The 9,538-nt window shown below is 53.0% G+C and overlaps 1 pseudogene; it reads left to right on the top strand.

Annotated features, from left to right (window-relative positions):
* The first annotated feature begins 1,659 nt into the window (after positions 1 to 1,659).
* On the top strand, positions 1,660 to 8,309 carry LOC141726307 (uncharacterized; annotated as a pseudogene).
* The last annotated feature ends 1,229 nt before the right edge of the window (positions 8,310 to 9,538 follow it).

Here is a 9,538-nt window from a genome sequence, read left to right as displayed (position 1 = left end):
GTTCCCTATAAGAGCCCCTTTCTACCTCAGAGGCCCCCTCTGCCTCAGCCCCCCCGTCAAGTTCCGTTATCAGCCCTGACTCTTCGTCCGCATCTTGCTCTGTTTCTCTCTCTATTTTTCATTCCTTTAAAACCTCAAAGAGCAAGTTCCAGGTTACTGCTAAATCAACAGCTGTTTGATCTCCCGCTCGAATAACTTGCCAAAGTCTGTCCCCAACTTTCTTCCATGCCTTAACACTAAATGCTGTGTCAGGATCAGTGCCAAAATTCTGTGATTTAGCCCACAGCAATATATTACGAAGCGCATAGTCTGACGTATTAATTCCCTTATTTCTTAACAAGACTTTCCATGTAGACAGCACACTTTCTTCCTCTTTAGATAAATTTTGTCCCATTATTACTAGTTGGTGGCTCACCTGCTTCCAGGTGTCTTGATTGGAGGGAATCAGGTCCGGACCTCCCTGTGGCTTCCACCCGCCACTCTCAGCTGCACCAACACTGCCTCCCCCACTACGTCTCAGTGGGTCACAGTTGCCAATTGCTAGGACCCCGTATGGGCCCCCACCGACTATGTTCTTATCACGTCGGCGGTCACCAAAATGTCGCAGCAGAGACCACAAGCAGTCTCAGTTGGTAACACTTGGCAACAGTTTATTAATGAAAATGGCTGATCTTTTATACACTTTCCAGTTGTTTACCCTTCTTCTACCTTAGCTATTGGCCACAATAATTCAACACCATGCCATTGGTGAAAAGTTACTCTGACTCCACCTAACTTTCTAAAAATGCTTCATCCAGCTGCAGAATGTTCTTATCTTCCTTCTCTCGATCTCCTTGGTTACGACCTTGGAGAAAGCTCCTTATCAGCTTCTTCTTCTTCTTACATCTCGCTCCTTTAGCTAACAGGCCCGCTGCTAGCCCCTTCCACACTAGGCCAACTGGGATACACTGTGAGTTTCTGTGACCTTACTGGGGCAACTGGAAGCACACAGGGAACAGCTGGGACCATGCTGGGGGCAACTGGGAATGAGTGGGATTATACTGAGAGGGACTGGGACTATCGTGGGGAGAGCTGGGATCATACCGGGAAGAACTGGGAACAACTGGAACTACACGGGAGGTAACAGAGGTCATACTGGGATGAGAGTGGAAGCAGTTGAGTCCATACTGGGTGAGACTGGGATCACACTGAAGGTGACTGGAATCATACTGGGATTGACTGGGAGTGGTTGTGAGCAACTGGAATCATGCTAAAAGTAACTGGGGGGAAGTTGGAGTGACTGGGAGTATGCTGGTGGTGACTGGGATATACTGGGAGAGACTGGGAGTTACAAGGATCATACTGGAGGCTCCTGGGGTTATGCTGGCATTGACAGAGAGTAACTGGGATCACACTGGGGGCCACTGGCATCAGACTGGGAGTGACTGGAGTTAGACCGCAAGTGCCTGGGATGATACTGGGAGTGAGTAGGATCATACTGGGACTGACTTGGATCGTACTGGGACTGACTGGGATCATACTGGGAGTAGCTACAATCGGACTGGGATTGTAGGGGGTGTGATTGGTCCCTGTATGGGGGGTGCTGGGAGCTGCCAGGTGCCTGCTGGGAGCTGACTGTGCAGCCACTGGGAGGAACTGGGAGCAACTGGGAATGGCAGGATGCAGCTGCAGCAGCGGCAGCTCCCCAGTGGCCCCGTGCCAGTGCCGCTCGTGGTGCCGGCTCTGGCTGTGCCGAGATCCCGCTGGAAGGGGATCCCAGCCAGGGACCCCACGGACACCAACCGGGGGAACCCCGGGCCGGGCTCCGACAGCGCCACAGGCAGGGAACGCAGGGACAGGAGAACTGGGGGACACCGAGATTTGGGGGCTGGGGGGCACGGGGGAACCAAAGGGGGAACCAAAGGGAGAGCTGGGGGAGCAGGGAATGGGGTTTGGGGGTTCCAGGACTGAGAAAAGGGGAGGCTGCGGTGGGCAGAGGGGGGACGGGCTGGGCTAAGGGGGTTCCTGCATGCAGGAAAGGGAGCTCCAAGGGTCCCCAGTATTCCCCACTCCCAGCAAAAGGTGGGAAAACCCGGGATGGCTGGGAATAGGGGTCTCGGGTGTCCTCGGTGTGGAGGAGATGTGGGGCTGGGGACTGGGAAAGGCAGGAATTGGGGTCCAGGGGGTCTCTGGGGGAAGGAAAAGGGGGCTCTGGGGGCTGGGAGAGGCGGGATGGCCGGGAAGGGGGTGCGGGGTGGATCCCCTGCCCGGGAATGGGCGTGCGGGGGGATCCCCTGCCCGGGAATGGGGGTGCGGGGGGATCCCGGTGCCCAGGAATGGGGGTTCAGGGGCCCCCCGGTGCTCCGGGATGGGCGATCACACAGTCCCGGTGCCGGGGGTCCCCCTCACCTCTCGCCGCCCCCCGGGGCCCCAGGAGCGCCCCCAGCCCCAGCGCTGGAGCCATCGCGCTGCTCCTCCTCACTCCCAGTGTGATCCCAGTACAGTCCCAGTAGAACTCAGTCACCCGGGAGCTGCTCCCAGGATGATCCCAGTACAGCCCAGTCACTCCCACTGCTGCCATCCCCCCCACCCCTCGCTCCGTTCCGACCTGGCCCGGCTGCATCCCCGCTCCTCCCGCCGGCTGCGAGGGCTCCGGGACCGGGGGAGGAGGAGGAGGGAGGGAGGAAGAGGCGGAGCGGCAGCAGGAAGCGGCAAGAGCAGAGCGCGGCTGGAATCGGGCGGCTCCGGCGCTGCCTGAACTCCGGACCCCGGGAGCATCGCCCCCCATCCCGCAGGTGCCGGGGGAGGTTCCCCCCTGTCCCACCTGCTGGGGGTCACACTTGGACTGGGGGTCCCCTGTCCACTCGTTGCCCGCCCTCCCCAGACTGCTGGGAGACCCAGTTGGCTCCCAGCATGGGCCTGGTAGCTCCCAGTAACCCCCAGTCAGGGGCCAATCACACCCTCTCTAATCCCAGTGTGATTGTAGCCACTCCCAGTATGATCCCAGTCACTGCCAGTCTGATACCAGTGCCCCCAGTGTGATCCCAGTTGCCCCCTGTCAATGCCAGCATGACCCCAGGAGCCTCCAGTGTGATCCCAGTGACTCTCTGTCTCTCCCAGTATGTCCCAGTTACCCCCCACATGCTCCCAGACACTCCCACTTTCTACCAGTTGCTTTCAGCACAATTCCAGTTGCTCACAGCCACTCCCAGTCAATCCCAGCATGATTCCAGTCACTGTCAGTGTGATCCCAGTCTAATCCAGCATGGACTCTGCTGCTCTCACTGTGATTCAAGTTTGATCCCATTTTCCCCCAACAGAGTTCCAGTTTTTCCCAGTCCCTCCCATTACGACCCCAGTTAACCTGAGATTTGTGCCAGTCCCTCCCAACAGGGTCTCAGTCATGCCCAGTTACCCCAAGCGTGGTCCGATTTGCCCCCAGCAAGACCCCAGCTGTTCCCAGTGTGGTTCCAGTTCCCCCCAGTATGGTTACAGGCATTCCCAGTACATCCCAGTTACCCCAGTAAGGTTCTAGTTACCTCAGAATGATCCCAGTCTTTCCCAGTAACTCCCAGCTGCCCCAGTTATAGTCTCAATCTTCTCAGCATGGTTCCAGACCCTTCCAGCTGATCCCAGTTTCTCCCAATATATCCCCATTTTCCTCCCAACATGGGCCCAGTAGCTCCCAGTAACCCCCAGTCAGGTTCCATTCATGCCCAGTATAATCCCAATATGAGTGTTGCCACTCCAGTATGATTCCAGTCACCTGCAGTCTAATACCAGTTGCTCCCAGTCACTCCCAGTCTGATGCCAGTGCCCCCAGTGTGATCCCAGTTGCTCCCAGCATTGGCCCAGCTGTTCCCAGTGTGCTTCCATCACTCTCCTATCGTTACAAACACTCCCAGTATGGTCCCAGTTGAAACCAGTTGCCTCTGCTATAATCCCAGTCACTCCCCATATGATCCCAGTCCCTCCCAGCATGGCCCCACTCACTCCCATTTGCCCCCCATGTGGTCCCAGTTCTCCCCAGCATGGTCCCAGCTGTTCCCAGTGTAATTCCAGTCACACCAGTATGGTTCCAGACACTCCCAGTATATCCCAGTTGCCCCCAGCATGTCTGTAGTTATTTCCAGGCACTGCCAGTGGCCCCAGTAAGGTGTCAGTTCTCCCAGTATGATCCCCCAGTCATGCCCAGTATATCCCAGTTGTCTTCAGCATGCATCACGTCCTTCCCAGTTCCTCCAGTTTGCTTGCAGCATCATCCCAGCTTCTCTCAGTTGCTCCCAGTAGCCCAAAGTGTGATCTCAGTCACTCACTTTGACTCCATTATGATCCCAGTAAGCTCCAGTTTGATCCCAGTCACATGCCAGCCCTCCCAGTGTGGTCCCAGTTGCTTCCAATTTCTCCCAGTATGGTCCCAGCTGCCTCCAGGATGGTTCCAGTTGCTTTCTAGATCAATCCAGTCAGTCCCAGTATGATGCCATTTGCTCCATGCATACTCCCAGTTGCTCCTAGTAGCCTAAATTGTGATCCCAGTCACTCCCTTTCAGCCTCAATATGATCCCAGTAGGCTCCAGTTTTATCTCAGTCACATGCCAGCCCTCCCAGTATGGTCCCAGATGCTTCCAGCATGGTTCCAGTTGCTTCCTAGATCAGCCCAGTCAGTCCCAGTATGATGCCATTTGCTCCCAGCATGCTCCCAGTTGCTCCCAGTCAGGCCCAGTATGGGGGATGATGTGCAGGGTGTGTTCCCAGTCGCTCTCAGACACTCCCAGAATTAGTCCAGTCCCTCCCAGTAAGATCCAAAGATGAGCCCAGTGTGCTCCCAGTCCCTGCCAGTATGAACCAGTTGTGCTCCACATGGTTCCAGTTGCTCTCTTTCACACTCACTTTTGTTCCAGTCCCTCCCAGTATCTCCCAGTGTAGCCCAGTTCACCCCAGCATGTTCTCAGTCACTCCCAGTTGGGTTTTTGGGGGGATGTTTGGAGAATGAAGCAGTCCAAGGCTGAGCAGAAAAGGCGCCTCGGGGGGACATCGGGGGGTGCCGGTGGTGGCTGCTGGCAGAGGCAGCCTGGAGGAGCAGAGCCCTGTGTCCCCCAGGAGCCCAAAGTGGGGGGCCCAGAGAGGGGGGAGCGCCGCGATTGGCGGGAGCCTCAAGAGCCTGGAGAGGGGCAGGGGGCACTCCTTGGAGCCGCTGCAGCCCCGAGCAGAGAATGAGGGGAGAAGGGAGCCCGGGAGCCCAAAGAGCCCCGGCATCCCGAAATGGGGAGAGCCAAGAGGGGGAGCTTTTGGCATTGCTGGGACTGCCAGCAGCCTGGGCAGGGCGGGCACCGAGGAGAAGGGGTGTGACCCCAGCAGCTGGGACAGGGGGGAAACCCCGAACACCAAAGGAGAGGGGAACTCTTGGGAGGCTTTTTCAGGGCTGAATCTTGGTGTTTGGGAGGGTTTTCTGGAGCCCAGGTGTCCGGTGACTTGTAGAGATGGACTCGGGCAGTGGGACCTTCAAACTCAACATGCTCATCTGTTGTTTTCCCCAAACCAGGATTTCCCATTGCCAAGCCCTGGGAGGCTGCGAGGAAGAGGAAGATGCCCTAGGGCACTGAGGCAGGTGAGGAGGAAGTCAGTGTCTCTGGAATCCTTAAAATCAGAGGGTTTTGGGAAAGCTGCAAAAGGCAAACCTCAGTGACAGTAGAACTGTGATTAGAGCTTTGCAGCAGCCATAAGATTGGACAGCAGAAAAATTATATAAGAAGTAGAAATGAAGGAGAAATAGAACAATGTTCTGTTCATTTACACCTATTTAGAATAACTCTCTAACCTGTAGAAAAGTATATCTAGGAAGATATTAGGAAGTTCCAAGCTTAATAGTGCAGCTCTGTGCATTGTGTTTTAAGGCTTTGTCATGGTTTAGGCCTGGCATAGAGCCAGTGCCCCCATGAGAATACCCTCTCCCTGGTGTCTGCTGTGAGATGTGACCAGGAATAAGCAAAGCAGGCTCCAACTTAGAAATAAAGAAAACTTTATTAACTAAACTACACGAAAAGAAGGGAAAAAACTATAAGGGAAAAACCTGAAAACCTTACAAAAAGCACTTTCCTCCTCCTCCCCACCAAAATTTCCCAATGTAATACATTCCCCCAAATCACCAACTCTCAGTCCAGCACCACCCTTTAGAATACTCAGTCTTCAGTTCATGAAGAGTCCTTCTTGCACCATAGGCTTCCCCTGGAAACACGCTGAAACCTCGTGTGCTTCCATGTCACTCAGCACTGCCTGGAAAGTCCTTTGCCATTGTGACATCTTTCCTTTCATGCCCAGTGCTCTCACCACTGTGCACGGACCAGAGCTGCTTCTAGGATTGTCTTTTAAGGATGCCTTGTCTCATTCCAAAAAAGGCACAGTCTCTCCTTCGGGACATCTGTCCCCCCCATTTTTTCATCCCTGGGGCCAAGGGGTACCCACACTGAACCCTCCCAGTTCTGAGGCACTGCCTCCCCCTAAATGCAGTCTCTGTGTCACAGGAATAAAAATGGTTCAGTCTATGGCTACACAAGAAAAGTCCAGCCAAAAGGCCACTCCATCTCTCCCCCCACTCAGCCAGACTTCTCCACTTCCCTCAGGCCTGGTCCTTGTTATCTCATTCCTTATCTCTCTTCTTATTCAGCTCCGAGGAGGATCAGCATTTTTGCAAGGTCCCAATCATGTAAGAAAAGGGTTAAAATTTCCCTTTCCCCTCTGTGCTGCTCCATCTCCCAGCCCAGCACGGCCCCGGCTGCAGCACAGCCCTGGGGGGATCTCCTTGCCCTTGCCTGTGGCTTGGAGGCAAATCCCATCCTGTCCTTGTCCTTCCTCCCCCAGAGCAGGAGCTGAGCATGGAGAGCAGGAAGGACAAATGCCCGCGGCAGAACCTGGTGGCAGAGGCCGTTCTGAGTGGCTCCACGGCTCAGGAAGCCAACGGGGAGGAAAAGCCGCGGAGATGCCGCACGAGGAGGGGCTGCAAACGCAGCTGGCGGGGATCTGGGGGGGAAAGAGCCAGGCTGGGCCGGGAAGGTGGCCGGAGATGGAGCCAGAGCTCGGAGCTGGTGCTCCATGATGGGGAGAAGCCCCACACATGCGTGGAGTGTGGGAAGAGCTTCAGGTGGAGCTGCCACCTAATCAGACACCAGAGGACCCACACTGGAGAACAGCCCTACAAGTGTGATAAATGCTGGAAGAGGTTCCAGACCAGCTCTGATCTCCTCGTGCACCAGAGCACACACACAGAGGAGAGGCCCTCCCGCTGCCCTGACTGCAGGAAGGCATTCAGGCACAACTCCAGTCCTGTCACGCACTGATGCATCCTGTTGCCACCGCTACAAGGGCTAGGAGCGTGGTGTCCCGGGTCGAGCACGGCTTGGTGGCAGCACCCCTGCCACATGGAGCAAAGCACACGCAGACACCAATGTGGTGGATGGTGAAATGGTGTTTATTAATGGCTATCCGGGGTAATTTATAACGGGGGTAGCGGTAGGGTAATGGCAAAAGGGGAGGTGTTTCACCTGAGCGTGACATCACGTTATCTTTGTGACATCTCGTGATATCTTGAGTCCACACTGGGGAGAGGTCCCACGAGTGTGGGGAGTGTGGGAAGAGCTTCAGGCAGCATTCCAACCTGATTCACCACCAAAAGATCCACACAGGGATGAGGCCCTACGAGTGTGATCAATGCAGGAAGAGGTTTCTGACCAACTCCCATCTCCTCCGGCACTATCAGATTCACACAGAGGAGAGGCCCTTCCACTGCTTTGACTGCGGGAAGGGATTCAAGAGCAACTCCCACCTCGTCAGCCACCGGCGCATCCACACCAGGGAGAGGCCCTATGAGTGTCCCCTGTGTGGGAAGAGCTTCTCACACAGCTCTCACTTGAACAAACACCAACGGAGGCACCAGTAAGGGAAGCCCTGCGAGTGCCCCAAGTGCGGGAAGAGCTTTGTGCGCTGGTCCAGCTCCATCCCCCACTGGAGGAGGCACTTTGGGCACAGCCCTGGTCATTCACATTCCCTGTGATCCATGTTGGCAACACACCTGGCTGCTTCTCCTTTTGGTTTGGCATTAATTTTTTTCTCTTTTCCATGTTTTTCCACTCTAGAAGCCAAGAGGGATCGATCTATCACTTCATAACCACTGAGATCCCACTGAAAATAACTGAATTTTAACCCAGAAATGCTCAATCCTACCTCAAATTGCTTGTTTTCTCCTCAAAAAAACTCAGTCCCAGGCCAAACTCACTCTTTGCCGCAGCCAGCAGGGTGAGTTGGGGTTGGGAGGCGATTGGTAGAAGTGGGATCCCAATTTGGAGCAATGGGATGGGGATTGTGTGAGGCTGGCTGGGTGGGATGTATTTGATAGCAAATAAAACTTTCAGAGTTACTGATTCTGTCCTGTTCATTTTCAGTCAGTTCTGTTTGCAGAGCGCTGCCTTCTCAGCTGATTAAATTCCTATAAAAGTCCCATTTTTAAAATCATCTAGCCACTAACAATTCAAAAACCAATACCCAAATAAAACCACACACCCCCAATAAATATTTTTAAAATAATTTTAATTGTTTTAGAGTACTTAAGGATGGTATTCAAGTTTAATTGTTTGATAAAATGTCTGAGAAATTATAGTGGTGTTTGGTTGTTAGTTGTTTTAGGTATTTTTTACAATCGTTAGTTATTTTAGATATTTTTTTATCTGAAGTATAGTAGTTATTGAAAAACTTAAAACTTTCAAAAGGTATTTCTTGATATATAATTTGTTTATTTATATGCATTGGTAATATTATAGTAATAGTTGTTGATTTCGGTTGAATCATTGTTGGAGTATTGTAAAAAAGACTTGAGATTTTATATTTCATTTTTATTATAATTTATTTAATTTCAATTATTATTTCTTTCTTTATAATTTTATTGCATTTTGTTGAGGGGATAGGAAGGAAGTGAAAGGCAGGAACATTTTTTCCTGGCTGGGAACTGGAATTCCAGACCCTGGGAGTGTGTGCAGGACCTCACAGACTGGGATCAAATATGGCCTGGGATCAAATATGGGCTGGGATCCTTTGGATTGGGGCTGCACAAACTGGGACCATATGGATCAGGACCACACAGACTGGGATCAACTGGACTGGGATCAAATATAGGCTGGGACTGTTTCATAAAGTAACTTTGTTCTATAGTTTTTATTTCTGTTGTTAATTAAGCTTAGTAGAATAGCTGCTTGTGTTAAACTGCCTGCTCGGATGGGATAGCATCCAATGCACACAGGATGAGGACACTTGTACAGATCTGCCGACTATCAGCACTCACCGTCTGAAGGCAGAGTGGACCAAGGCCCAAAAGCTGGAGGTGATAAAGAGAAGGAGCCAAAACCACAGGCAAGAAACACACATGCTCTGAAAAGACAGACCCAAGGAGGGGCCATGTAAAATCGTTCCTGGAATATGTAAAGTGGTTTATGGATATGCATGAGGGTCTATGAATATGCAACAGGCTGATGTAAGGGGAAAGGTATTTCAGGGGGATCCCCGAAGGTAACAG

The sequence above is a fragment of the Zonotrichia albicollis genome, chromosome 34 (assembly GCF_047830755.1).
Source record: "Zonotrichia albicollis isolate bZonAlb1 chromosome 34, bZonAlb1.hap1, whole genome shotgun sequence".
Taxonomy (NCBI): Eukaryota; Metazoa; Chordata; class Aves; order Passeriformes; family Passerellidae; genus Zonotrichia; species Zonotrichia albicollis.
The sequence above is the reverse complement of the archived record's forward strand: the minus strand, read 5'-3'. Positions and strand labels throughout refer to the sequence as shown.